Below are 13,998 nucleotides of genomic sequence, written 5' to 3' on the forward strand. Positions count from 1 at the left end.
TTTTTTTTCTTAACATGAAAACTTTATTTTGCCTTTTGCCTACAAGCAAAACTAGTGAAAATTAAAATTAATGTATAAAAATAAATATAATTTACATTAATGGACATTCCACTCAAAGTAAGAATAACAAAAATAACATACATAAATAAAAATCCATTAAAAGCACAAAACAATGTCTGGCACTTTTATGAGAAAAAGCTGTGAACATTAAAAAATTTGTAAAACACACAAGGTTTTATCCTAAAAAAAAAAAACTCTAGTTTTACATCCTTAATCTAAAACTAGTTTAACTTTCTCTGAAACATACTATTTGTTGTAGCCAATTTGCATTACTGTACACAAAACTTTTAGCATCTATCTTTCATACTGAAAGACCCACAATGATATGAGTAAGCTGTATCCTGAGTTTTCAGAATGATAGAGCACAATTTATCATATTAAGAAGATAATTTTGATACACTTTGCCCACAAATATAAATTGGTAACTCAGACATTTTTGACTGTGTTCTATTTCTAATTTGCTGATTCACTCATTAAATAAATGATACATCTCAATAAAGAAAATCAAGTTTACACCCAGAGTGATTACTATTTTCTGCCTACAGCTAGATGTAAAAGTTAAATTTTAAATGGAACAGAAAATCGAAGAAAACAATCTTTATCTCAACATTCTTAAGAGAATGTTAAGAATATATACAGTCTGCATTTTCAAAATCCCAGGATTTTTTGAAAATTCAAGTTAGAAAGATTAAATGTAAACATAAATGTTCCCAATTTTATGTGAGAAGCACAAAGCCCTTTTGGAAAGGGCATGATAAATTAACAGTGACATTCTTTTTCATAAAATCATATTCTCCTGGTAATATTTTTTGGTTTATATTTTAAATGAATGTGTAGGTGATGAAAAACCTTAAACATTAGTGCCTCTTATGTAATGCAGACTTTCAACTGGACAATATTATTATCCCATTTGAAAATCTGAATTTATCATATTATATAGCCCTTTATTCTCTCCTAAATCAAGCATGCTAAAAAAAGCAGACTCTGGAGACAGGAGAAGCAAGAAGAACAACAATCTTACAGCCTTCAGGATGAAAAGCACAATCACAGAAAGACAGACAAAATGAAAAGGCAGAAGACTATGTCCCAGATGAAGGAGCAGGATAAAACCCCAGAAAAACAACTAAATGAAGTGGAGAGAGGCAAGCTTCCAGAAAAAGAATTCAGAATAATGATAGTGCAGATGATCCAGGACCTCGGAAAAAGAATGGAAGAAAAGATTGAGAAGAGGCAAGAAACATTTAAGAAAGACCTAGAAGAATTAAAGAACAAAAACCAGAGATTAACAATACAATAACTGAAATGAAAAATACACTAGAAGGAATCAATAGCAGAATAACTGAGGCAGAAGAACAGATAAGTGACCTGGAAGACAGAATGGTGGAATTCACTGCCACAGAACAGAATAAAGAGAAAAGAATGAAAAGAAATGAAGACAGCCTAAGAGACCTCTGGGACAACATTAAATGCACAAACATTCACATTATAGGGGATCCCAGAAGGAGAAGAGAGAGAGAAAGGACCTGAGAAAATATTTGAAGAGATTACAGTCAAAAACTTCCCTAACATGGGAAGGGAAATAGCCACCCAAGTCCAGGAAGGATAGAGAGTCCCAGGCAGGATAAACCCAAGGAGAAACATGCCAAGACACAGAGTAATCAAATTGACAAAAATTAAAGACAAAGAAAAATTATTGAAAGCAACAAAGGAAAAATGACAAATAACATACAAAGGAACTCCCATAAGGTTAACAGCTGATTTCTCAGCAGAAACTCTACAAGCCAGAAGGGAGTGGCATGATATATTTAAAGTGATGAAAGGGAGGAAACTACAACCAAGATTACTCTACCCAGCAAGAATCTCATTCAGATTTGATGGAGAAATCAAAAGCTTTACAGACAAGCAAAAGCTAAGGGAATTCAGCACCACCAAACCAGCTCTACAACAAATTCTAAAGGAACTTCTCTAAATGGGAAACACAAGAGAAGAAAAGAACCTGCAAAAACAAACCCGTAACAAGAACATGGTAATAGGAGCATACATATCGATAATTAACTTAAACGTGAATGGATTAAATGCTCCAACCGAAAGACACAGGCTCACTGAATGGATACAGAAACAAGACCCATATATATGATGTCTACATGAGACGCACTTCAGACCTAGGGACACATACATACTGAAATTGAGGGGATGGAAAAAGATATTCCATGCAAATGTAAATCAAAAAAAGCTGGAATAGCAATACTCATATCAGATAAAATAGACTTTAAAATAAAGAATGTTACAAGAGACAAGGAAGGACACTACATGATGATCAAGGGATCAATCTAAGAAGAAGATATAACAATTGTAAATATATATGCACCCAACGTAGGAGCACCTGAATACATAAGGCAAATGCTAACAGCTATAAAAGAAGAAATTGACAGTAACACAGTAATAGTGGGGGACTTTAACACCTCACTTACACCGATGGACAGATCATCCAGACAGAAAATTAATAAGGAAACACAAGCTTTAAATGACACAATAGACCAGATAGATTTAATTGATATTTATAGGACATTCCATTCAAAAACAGCAGATTACACTTTCTTCTCAAGTGCTCACAGAACATTCTCCAGGATAGATCACATCTTGGGTCACAAATCAAGCCTCAGTAAATTTAAGAAAATTGAAATCATATCAAGCATCTTTTCTGACCACAACGCTATGAGATTAGAAATGAATTACAGGGAAAAAAAAGGAAAAAACACAAACACATGGAGGCGAAACAATACGTTACTAAATAACCAAGAGATCACTGAAGAAATCAACGAGGAAATCAAAAAATAGTTAGAGACAAATGACAATGAAAACACGACGATCCAAAACCTATAGGATGCAGCAAAAGCAGTTCTAAGAGGGAAGTATATAGCAATACAAGCCTACCTCAAGAAACAAGAAAAATCTCAAATAAACAATCTAACCTTACACCTAAAGGAACTAGAGAAAGAAGAACAAACAAAACCCAAAGTTAGCAGAAGGAAAGGAATCATAAAGATCAGAGCAGAAATAAATGAAATAGAAACAAAGAAAACAATAGCAAAGATCAATAAAACTAAAAGCTGGTTCTTTGAGAAGATAAACAAAATTGATAAACCATTAGCCAGACTCATCAAGAAAAAGAGGGAGAGGACACATATTAATAAAATTAGAAATGAAAAAGGAGAAGTTACAACAGACACCACAGAAATACAAAGCATCCTAAGAGACTACCACAAGCAACTCTACGCCAATAAAATGGACAACCTGGAAGAAATGAACAAATTCTTAGAAAGGTATAAGCTTCCAAGACTGAAGCAGGAAGAAATAGAAAATATGAACAGACCTATCACAAGTAATGAAATTGAAACTGTGATTAAAAATCTTCCAACAAACAAAAGTTCAGGACCAGATGGCTTCACGGGTGAATTCTATCAAACATTTAGAGAAGAGCTAACATCCACCCTTCTCAAACTCTTCCAAAAAATTGCAGAGGATGGAACACTCCCAAACTCATTGTATGAGGCCACCATCACCCTGATACCAAAACCAAACAAAGATACTACAAAAAAAAGAAAATTACAGACCAATATCACTGATGAACATAGATGCAAAAATCCTCAACAAAATACTAGCAAACAGAATCCAACAGCACATTAAAAGGATCGTACACTATGATCAAGTGGGATTTATCACAGGGATGAAAGGATTCTTCAATATACGCAAATCAATCAATGTGATACACCATATTAACAAATTGAAGAATAAAAACCGTATGATCATCTCAATAGATGCAGCAAAAGCTTTTGACAAAATTCAACACCGATTTATGATAAAAACTCTCCAGAAAGTAGGCATAGAGAGAAACTACCTCAACATAATAAAGGCCATATGTGACAAACCCACAGCAAACATCATTCTCAATGGTGAAAAACTGAAAGCATTTCCTCTAAGATCAGGAACGAGACAAGGATGTCTACTCTCACCACTATTATTCAACATAGTTTTGGAAATCCTAGCCACAGCAATCAGAGAAGAAAAAGAAATAAAAGGAATACAAATTGGAAAAGAAGAAGTAAAACTGTCAGTGTTTGCAGATGACATGATACTATACATAGAGAATCCTAAATATGCCACCAGGAAACTACTAGAGCTCATCAATGAATTTGGTAAAGTTGCAGGATACAAAATTAATGCACAGAAATCTCTTGCATTCCTATACACTAATGATGAAAAATCTGAAAGAGAAATTAAGGAAACACCCCCATTTACCATTGCAACAAAAAGAATAAAATACCTAAGAATAAACCTACCTAGGGAGACAAAAGACCTGTATGCAGAAAACTATTATAAACTGATGAAAGAAATTAAAGATGGAACAAACAGATGGAGAGATATACTGTGTTCTTGGATTGGAAGAATCAACATTGTGAAAATGACTATACTACCTAAAGCAATCTACAGATTCAACGCAATCCCTATCAAATCACCAATGGCATTTTTTACAGAACTAGAATAAAAAACCTTAGAATATGTATGGAGACACAGAAGACCCTGAATAGACAAAGCAGTCTTGAGGGAAAAAAACAGAGCTGGAGGAATCAGACTCCCTGACTTCAGACTATACTACAAAGCTACAGTGATCTAGACAGTATGGTACTGGCACAAAAACAGAAATGTAGATCAATGAAACAGGATAGAAAGCCCAGAGATAAACCCATGCACCTATGGTCAACTAATCTATGACAAAGGAGGCAAGGATATACAGTGGAGAAAGGACAGTCTCTTCAATAAGTGGTGCTGGGAAAACTGGACAGCTACATGTAAAAGAATGAAATTAGAACACTCCCTAACACCATACACAAAAATAAACTCAAAATGGATTAGAGACCTAAATGTAAGACTGGGCACTATAAAACTCTTAGAAGAAAACATAGGAAGAACACTCTTTGACATAAATCACAACAAGATCTTTTTAGATCCACCTCTTAGAGTAATGGAAATAAAAACAAAAATAAACAAATGGGACCTAATGAAACTTAAAAGCTTTTGCACAGCAAAGGAAACCATAAACAAGACGAAAAGACAGCCCTCAGAATGGGAGAAAATATTTTCAAACAAATCAATGGACAAAAGCTTAATCTCCAAAATATATAAACAGCTCATGTAGCTCAATATTAAAATAACAAACAACCCAATCCAATAATGCGCCGAAGACCTAAATAGACATTTCTCCAAAGAAGACATACAGATGGCCAAGAAGCACATGAAAAGCTGCTCAACATCACCAATTATTAGAGAAATTCAAATCAAAACTACAATGAGGTATCACCTCACACCAGTTAGAATGGGCAGCATCAGAATATCTATAATCAACAAATGCTGGAGAGGGTGTGGAGAAAAGGGAACCCTCTTGCACTGTTGGTGGGAATGTAAATTGATACAGCCACTATGGAGAACAGTATGGAGGTTCCTTAGAAAACTAAAAATAGAATTACCGTATGACCCAGCAATCCCACTACTGGGCACATACCCTGAGAAAACCATAATTCAAAAAAACACATGAACCCCAATGTTCATTGTTGCACTATTTACAATAGCCAGGTCATGGAAGCAACCTAAATGCCCATCGACAGCCGAATGGATAAAGAAGATGTGGTACATATATAGAATGGAATATTGCTTAGCCATAAAAGGAATGAAATTGGGTCATTTGTAGAGACGTGGATGAATCTAGAGACTGTCATATAGAGTGAAGTAAGTCAGAAAGAGAAAAACAAATATCATATATTACCGCATTTATGTGGAACCTAGAAAAATGGTACAGATGAACCGGTTTTGCAGGGCAGAAATTGAGACGCAGATGTAGAGAACAAATGTACGGACACCAAGGGGGGAAAGCCATGTGGTGTGGTGGTGGTGGTGATGGGATGAATTGGGAGGCTGGGATTGACATGTATACACTAATATGTATAAAATGGATAACTAATAAGAACCTGCTGTATAAAAAATAAATAAAGTAAAATTCAAAAAAAAATGTATACAAAGAAATAAGATTTTCTTCCCCTACTTTGTTTCTAATTTCTGCACCAGTCCCTAGGCTGAGTGGGGAAGAATAGGAAAGACAAACTGTCCCTAAGAGCTCACCTCACTGTCTAATTCTTGAAGTCTAAGTTTAAAAGAATGATTTACCCTCTTGTCATTTTGTAACAATCCCCTATCTAAAAATATTAAAGGGCAGTTCTTACTTTTAGAGTGCCTCAGAATCAGCTGTGGAGATTACAGAAGCTCCTCCTGGGCTCCAATCCCCAGAGGCTTTGTTGGCGTGGGGCCCTAGAGTCTGCATTTTTCACATAAACACAAACCACATGTTTCTGATGCGGGTGGGCTGCAGATTCCAGTTTAAAACTTATTGTTCTATAACACTGATTCAAACCTATAAATAAGCTTGTTTTCCTTTAAGAATCTTTAATTGAAAAGTGTATAAGTCATACCACAAATTGACATAAAGATCTCAAAGCATTCCTTGGGAAAGTCCTTAGTTATGTTCTTTTGCCTGCCAGAATTAAAATCAAGCACTCACGCCACAATTATTTCCTAGTAATGGTTGAAAAATTAAGCAACAACATGAACAAAAAACTCAACCATTGTCACCACCACCACCATCAATCACGAAAAGATCCATCAAAAGAATCATGCCTGAGGTAGACACATGCCCTCCTTTCGTAGTAAATGAAGTTACCTCGACTTCTGCTTTTACACTTGGTTGTTTAAGTATTTTCCATGAGTGCCTTTAGCTGTCACTACAGAGGAACTCACTGGCAGAATTAGCAGAATGGATGAAAAGTCAGCCAAACTATGAAGTATTACTTAAAGACAAAGTAGTAAAATTTGAGGACATCTTGCCCTGTGGTTATTCAAGCATCCCAGCAATTCTTCCTTCCTCCCTGTGCTGCCAGGGCTGGAAAGCATTGATGATGTAATCAGTAATCAATGGAGAACTCAAATATTACTTCTAAGAACTTCATTTATGGATGTAACATTTATGAAAACAACAGCATATGAATCCAGCAAATCTCAGACCTGGTCAGGATCAATTACTTTTAGGGAAAATTCCTAAAAGGCATTCTTGTGTTTCATCTTTGAAAAGTAGTTATTCACCCTAAAAAAAAAGTTGCAAAAAATGTAACTTTGGAATGGAGGATTCTACAGTATTTAACTTTCCATAAATTATATTGTTTCACTCTACATGTTAGAACCCATTCTTAAAAGCAAATGTGTCATCACCAAATGTCTTCAATTTGCTGTAATTCCAATGAGAACCATCTTGGGTACACCTGTACAGGAAACAGGGTGAGAGTTCTTTAGGGGAAAAAATGGAAAGGAAAAAAGATACCTAATGTAATGCTTCAAACATGTACCAATATCTCTTGACCTGTCAGCCTAAGACAGACAACCTGCAGATTTATACAGGGTTCATTATGTCCCCCATCTTATTATTGCTAAGGTGAATGTGCTAGACACTTATTGAATTGGTGTTCTATGTCTGCTGTAATAAGTGACTATGAGTTTAGTGGCTTAAAAGAACACACATTTATTATATTACAGTTCTGTAGGTTAGGAGTCCAACAAAGGTCTCACTGGACTAAAATCAAGGGGTCAATAGGGCTGCCTTACCTTCTGGAGGCTCTAGGGGATAATTTGTTTCCTTGTCTTTTCTGAAAAGGTTTTAGAGGTCACCCACATTCCTTGGCTTGTGCCCTCTTTATCCATCTTCACAACCAGCAACAGCAGGTAGAGTCCTTCTCACTTTGCATCATCCTGACCTTCTTTTCTGCTTCCCAATTTTAAGGTCCCGTGTAATTACAGGGGGCCCATCTGAATAGTCCAGGATAATCGCCTCATCTCAAGGTCTTTATCCTAATCACAGCTGCAAAGTTTCCTTTTCTACGTGATGTAATATATTCACAGGTTTGGGGAATTACAACAGGGACAACCTAGAGGGGGCATTATTCTGCTGCTGAGAACACTACTAACTAAGGTGCCAAGTAATATTGGAACAAAGAAAAAAAAAAACTTGTCTACTTTCAACAAAGTTTAGTAAAATTAAGACAGTATATGAAAGTGCAATGTAGAACAGCAAAGCAAGACAAAGTCAAGTCAGAACCCTAGAAACGCTCCATTGATGACCGTACTATTGCACAAGAAGTAGTCAGTTTAGATTAGGTTTCTTTTCCCAGATGTTGCTTCCCCACCCTCCCCCCACCCCCAGGTTGACTTTGATGGTGGAAATCTCATCCGAGACTAAGAGCCTGTGGTGGAGGAAGTGAAGGTGGTGGTGGAGTCGGTGCGCCTGGGACCCCACTAACTTCTGACTATGAACTTTCAGCTGGTCTCCATGGAACAGATGGGTTTTCTCAGACCTACCCTTGCGTAAACACCAGGCGGCCAGTGGGGGACGCCATGCCCCTTCCCTTGGAACTTGCCTTGTAAAGAAGGCAGGCACCAAGATATTAACTTGTCTGGAATCTTGTGGACCAGATGTCAGCAATCCATGTCCAGAGGTTCCTGACTTTTGGTCACACATCCCCGGGGTCGGCCTAAGGCCCGTGCTGCCTGGGTTGGCTGTGGAGGATGAGCTCCTGAGGCAGCATCTTGCTCTGTCTCCTCCAAACCAGGTTCTGACCAGAGAGAAATGTATTCGTGTTTCTCAGGCTAGTGGAAAATACTCCCTCATCGTCCTCTCGGACTGGGGCAGCCCCTTCCCATGTTGGCCTGCTTTGTGGGGGGAAGGGATGGGGAGGATGGGAGCAAGAGGAGCGGGGAGAAGGAGGAGGGGTGGGAACAAAAAAAGCCTGGGGAGAGGATAGGGGAGGACGGCGAGGAAGGGGAAGGCGGAAGCTGAGGAAGAATAAGGAGGACGATGACCAGAGTGTGAATGCCATGGAGGTTCTAGTCTCTGGTCCCAGAATGGCAGCTGCCCTCTCTTGAACTTCCCCTGACCTCATGCTGGACACACACACACCCCAGCCTCCTCTCTCATTCTCCAAACTCCTTTAGTCACAGAAGAACAGCCTCTCAGCCCCTGCCCCCTCCCGTGCCCTGATTCTGGGGATTCTTTCCTTTTTCCCTAGGTTTCCCCAGAACTAGGCACAGATTCCTCACCAGCAGCCAAACCCTGGTCTGTGGTTCTGGAGAGTCCAAAGCATGGAAATCTCCCATGAGAAAAGGAAATGCAGGCCACGTGGGGTCATGGGGGCACTCTGCAGAATCTCAGTCCAGCTGTCCAAGTCATGCTAGGTTGATATTTGGGAAGATGTCAAACTTGTTTAAAGAAAAAAAAACTCTAAAAAGATCCTTGGTGCAGGTCATTGTTACATGGAGTAAATTACACTACGAAATCCTAAACCAAGTGATCAATCTTCATTCTAAAGTCACCGATCAGCCCTAACAAGGGCAAACAGGTTGTGAGTACTAGTTACAGGGAATGAACAAAACTGGGGCAGATCCCACAAAGGCCCAGGTAGGAGAAGCTTCTTGGGCCAATGGCTAAGTAACGTCCTGTATTAGTCAGCTTGGGCTGCCATAAAAAATTACCATAGACTGGGTGGCTTAACCATAAATCTGTTTTCACACATTCTGGAGGCTGGAAGTCCAATATCAAGATTGACGTTCTTGCCAATTCAGTTTCCGATGTGAGCTCTCTTCATGGCTTGTAGATAGCAGATGCCTCACTGGGTCCTCACATGGCCTTTTCTCCTTGCTTGAGCTGGGGTAGGGCAGGAGCCCAAGCTCTCTGGTATCTCCTCTTGTAAGGACACTAATCCTATCAGATCAGGGTCCCAAGGCTATGACCTCATTTAATCTTAATTACTTTTTTAAAGGCCCCTTCTCCAAATACAGCCCCACAGGGATTAGGGTTCAAGATATGAATTGGGGGGCAGGTGGTGGGACACATACATTCAATTCCTAACACCCTCCCCAGCCTCCTCCTCCCATGAAGGCATTTGCAGCTCTCAGCTCTGGTCCCTGGGAACTTCCCAGGCACTGGGTCCTCAGATTCCTCTCCCCACAGACTTTCTCCTTCTCTCTCTCTGACTCAAATGCCTCAACACAGGGCACAGCTGTTGACTGGCTGACACTCAAAGACAGTGGACTGAGTTGCTTTCACCTGGCTGACTTTCAGAAGAGAGGGGCCACCACTGACTGATAGGTTTGCAGAAATGTGTTCACTGAGGAGACTGGCTGTGGTGGCAGAATAATGTTTCCCCAAAGATGTCCACATCCTGGTCCCTGGAATTTGTGAACATGTTACTTGACATGGCAAAGGACACTTTGCAGGTGTGATTAAATTAAGGACCTTGACATCTGGGGGGGGGGGCGGATTATCCTGGTGGGTCCAATGGAATCACAAGGGTCCATATAAGTGAAAGAGGGAGGAAGGAGAGTTGGTGTCAGAATAATATTTTGTGAGAACAACTTGATCAGCTGTGACTGGCTTTGAAGATGGAAGGGGGCTTTGAGAGTAAAATGTGAGCATCTTCTAGAGGCTGGAAAAGGCAAAGAAAGAGATTCTCCCTTAGAGCCTCCAGAAAGAACCTCAACTCCACTGTCACATTAATTTTAGCCCAGTGAGGTGCATCTTGGACTTCTGACCTCCAGAACCATAAGATAATAAATGCATGTTTTTACAAGCCACTAACTGTGTGGTAATATGTTACAGTAGCAACAGGAAACTCCTACATTGGACATTGGTGGATAGAGAGGATTTAGAACCAGTTTTGGTGGCTATTTCTTACCATGGCTTTAGACCAATTACTCTACCCCAGAAATATGAACTTTCAAACTTTTCAATTCTCAGTGGAGATAGTGTAAATAATACTGGATGATGTACCCACCATCCCTGTATAAGAGGTTGAAACCCTCACCCTGTGCTCAGGGATAAACATCTAGTATGCTCTGAGGTTGGGTTGTGCACGCATGTATATTTGAGGCAGGGCTGCAGTGGCTTGGGCACCGGACTTATAATGTTCTCCACAGGGCTGGCTACAGGGTGCTGGGTACAGGGGGGGTCTTTTGCCATATCTAGGCCATCTACTATCTGAACCGCCTTCCTTTGTATGAGGAACTTCCCACATTCTGCAACTTTTAAGGATCACGTACTTGCTTTCTTAGTTTTCCTACGGGCTAAGATGTGGGTCTATTACCGAGAGCTGGCCAATCCCCATCAGCAACAACTACTCCAGCATTTGACAGGAGTTGAGAGACACAAGGAGCAGGCCCTGGGGAAATTTTTTCTGTCCCCTGCAACAGAAGAATCTCCCACCTCAATATCCTTAGTTTAACACCGACCAGGTGCAGCAGAAGTCATGGAACCATTGAAGGTGTCTAGTGTCCAGGGCCAGTAGTGTCACCTGTGCAAAGCTACAGGGTCTGTCACTCAGCAGGGGGCACTAGTGTCCTTCCCATTTGGTCTGTGTGCTCCCTTCCATTGGCCTTTCTTATTCCTCCCTGTTTGTACAGTCTAGTTCTCCAGTTTGCTGGAGATTCTCTGAGCTATTACTGTCCCTGGAATAAAGCATATTTGAGATGAAATGAGCCAGAATTTATTTCTGATGGCTGCAGAGAGAGAAAGGAGGGGAAAGGGGGAAAGCAGGGAGGAAGAAAGGAAGCCTCTTCCTAGAAGTTGGCTGGGTGCTGAGTTCCTTTGTTGTCGGCTCCAAGATTCTCTGGAAGAGTCAACTTCTCCCTTAAGCCAAAGGCACCCTCAAGGATCAAGTTACTCCACTCCTTGCTTTCTGGTCTGAAAACACAAGTTGGCTGCTTTCGGCGGTCTCCCCCCTCCCCGCCCTCAGGTCTAACCCAGTCTCACCCAGTAAGAGAAAACAAACCAACCAAGCAACCTCACTCCTCAAGCAAACACGTCATCTATCTATCCCTTATCTTGGTCATCAGCTTCATTTTCAGAATCTTCATTTCTTGTATTCTGTATGGTGGGGAAAGGAAAAACATGGTCCCTGGGATACCATGAGAATGAAGTAGGAAGGACGTGCACAGAAAATACACCGAGTAGCACTCTGAGATGTAACCCTAAATCTGTATGTTTATACACAAGACATACATAAATATATACTTGTATCCATTGTTTTACAACTTCATTATTACTTAAAAAATTTTTGGATCAGCGTAACACACGACCCCAGAATTCCTTTCCCCGGCGTGTAACGCAGGACAAAAGGTAAGAATTCGAGGAGAGTGGCAAAATCCGGCTGTATCTCAGATAAAGGATAAGTTACCGCCGCTTGGTGGGCTCCCGAAGTGGGTGGACATGGTGACGTCACTTCCCCCTTCAGCAGCCGGCCCGCCCATTGGTCATCTCGGCAGGGCGGGGACAGGGCGGGGGTTGGAGGAGAGGAGCCGCCTTAGAGGTCAGGAATGGGGCTTGGCTTATGTAAATCTTGCAGCGCAGGGGTACAGTTCCTCGCGAGCCACTTCCCGGGCTGTGGAAGTTTTCCAAAGAAGTTGCTTGGATTTTATTAGAAGAGTCGTTTGGAGGGGCTGAGAGGCGTGGAAGGGGGGTGGGGGCGGAGGGTGGGTAGGGAGCGTGTGTGTACAGTGTAGGAATCTAAGGCTGTACGGGGGAGCGGGGAAAAAGCAGTTCATACTTACCTGGCAGGGGAGATACCATGATCATGAAGGTGGTTTTCCCAGGATGAGGCGCACCCATTGCACTGGGGGTGTGCTGACGCCTGCGATTTCTCCAAATGGGAGAAACTCGACTGCAAAATTTGTGGTAGTGGGGGACTGCGTGCGCGCTTTCCCCCCGCAATTGCTGTTGAACAGTAGAATTTTTTTTTTTTTTTTAAACAGATAATATCAGTCTTTCTTTCTTTTTTTTTTTTTGGTCGTGTTCGATTTTTGTTTCTGTGCGAGGGCTTTCTCTAGCTGTGGCAAGCGGGGGCCACTCTTCATCGCCGTGCGCGGGGTTTTCACTGTCACGGCCTCTCTTGTTGCGGGGCACAGGCTCCAGACGCGCAGGCTCAATAGTTGTAGTTAACGGGCCCAGTTTCTCTACGGCATGTGGGATCTTCCCAGACCAGGGCTCGAACCCGTGTCGCCTGCATTGGTAGGCAGATTCTCAACCACTGCGCCACCAGGGAAGCCCGAACAGTAGAATTAGTTTGTGTAGATTATTAAATAAGGGAAACAAACGTAAGGGTCTTGTATGTCCTGTTAATTTTTTTTCTCGTGTTTTGGAAAAATACCTTAAAAGAATCCCAGTTGTATGGGGTGGTGGGTGCTAGTCGTACTGATTTTTTCGCTGTGGAGAATCGTGTATGAACTTTTCGTGCAATTGGGTTGGTTCTTTGGAGATGAAAGTTTCGAAAAATTGCCTTAGTACTTAAAGAATTTCTGCAAAAACTACTTTGTATTTCCACAGATTTTCTTTTTTTTAATGTTAGGCTTTGAACAGCAAACAACTCCTGGGAACAGGGAACAAAGGATTTCCGGTGTTTGGCTCTCCGGGTTTTCCTGGTAGTGCAGTGATTAAGAATCCAGCAGGCTACGCAGGGGACATGAGCGCGAGTTTGCAGGAGTCCCCGTGTCGAAGCTACTGTAGTCTGCGGGCGGGAAAGACCTGCTCTGCAACAAGACATGCCATTGCGTTAAGAAGCACCGCGATGACTAATAACCACCGCCACCGCTACTGCTTACCGCAATAAGAGGAAAGCCCGCGCGGAGCAACAGAGACCCAACGCAGGAGAAGATCAGTGAAAGTAATTTACTAAAAAGACTGGGCGTCTGATGAAAAACGGTAGTGAATAATCCTTCACGGATGCGGAATTATGGGTCCAGTTTACTGCCTGGGGAGTTTCCAAGCGACGCACCCGAGGGCAAAAGGAGCCCAGT

General features: G+C 41.0%; 1 non-coding gene across 1 annotated transcript; it reads left to right on the forward strand.

Moving 5' to 3' along the window:
- The first annotated feature begins 12,748 nt into the window (after positions 1-12,748).
- On the forward strand, positions 12,749-12,912 carry LOC118887045. The gene has a single exon (XR_005017869.1). It is a non-coding gene; the product is annotated as a U1 spliceosomal RNA (small nuclear RNA).
- Positions 12,913-13,998: the final 1,086 nt, after the last annotated feature.

The sequence above is a fragment of the Balaenoptera musculus genome, chromosome 1, assembly GCF_009873245.2.
Source record: "Balaenoptera musculus isolate JJ_BM4_2016_0621 chromosome 1, mBalMus1.pri.v3, whole genome shotgun sequence".
Taxonomy (NCBI): Eukaryota; Metazoa; Chordata; class Mammalia; order Artiodactyla; family Balaenopteridae; genus Balaenoptera; species Balaenoptera musculus.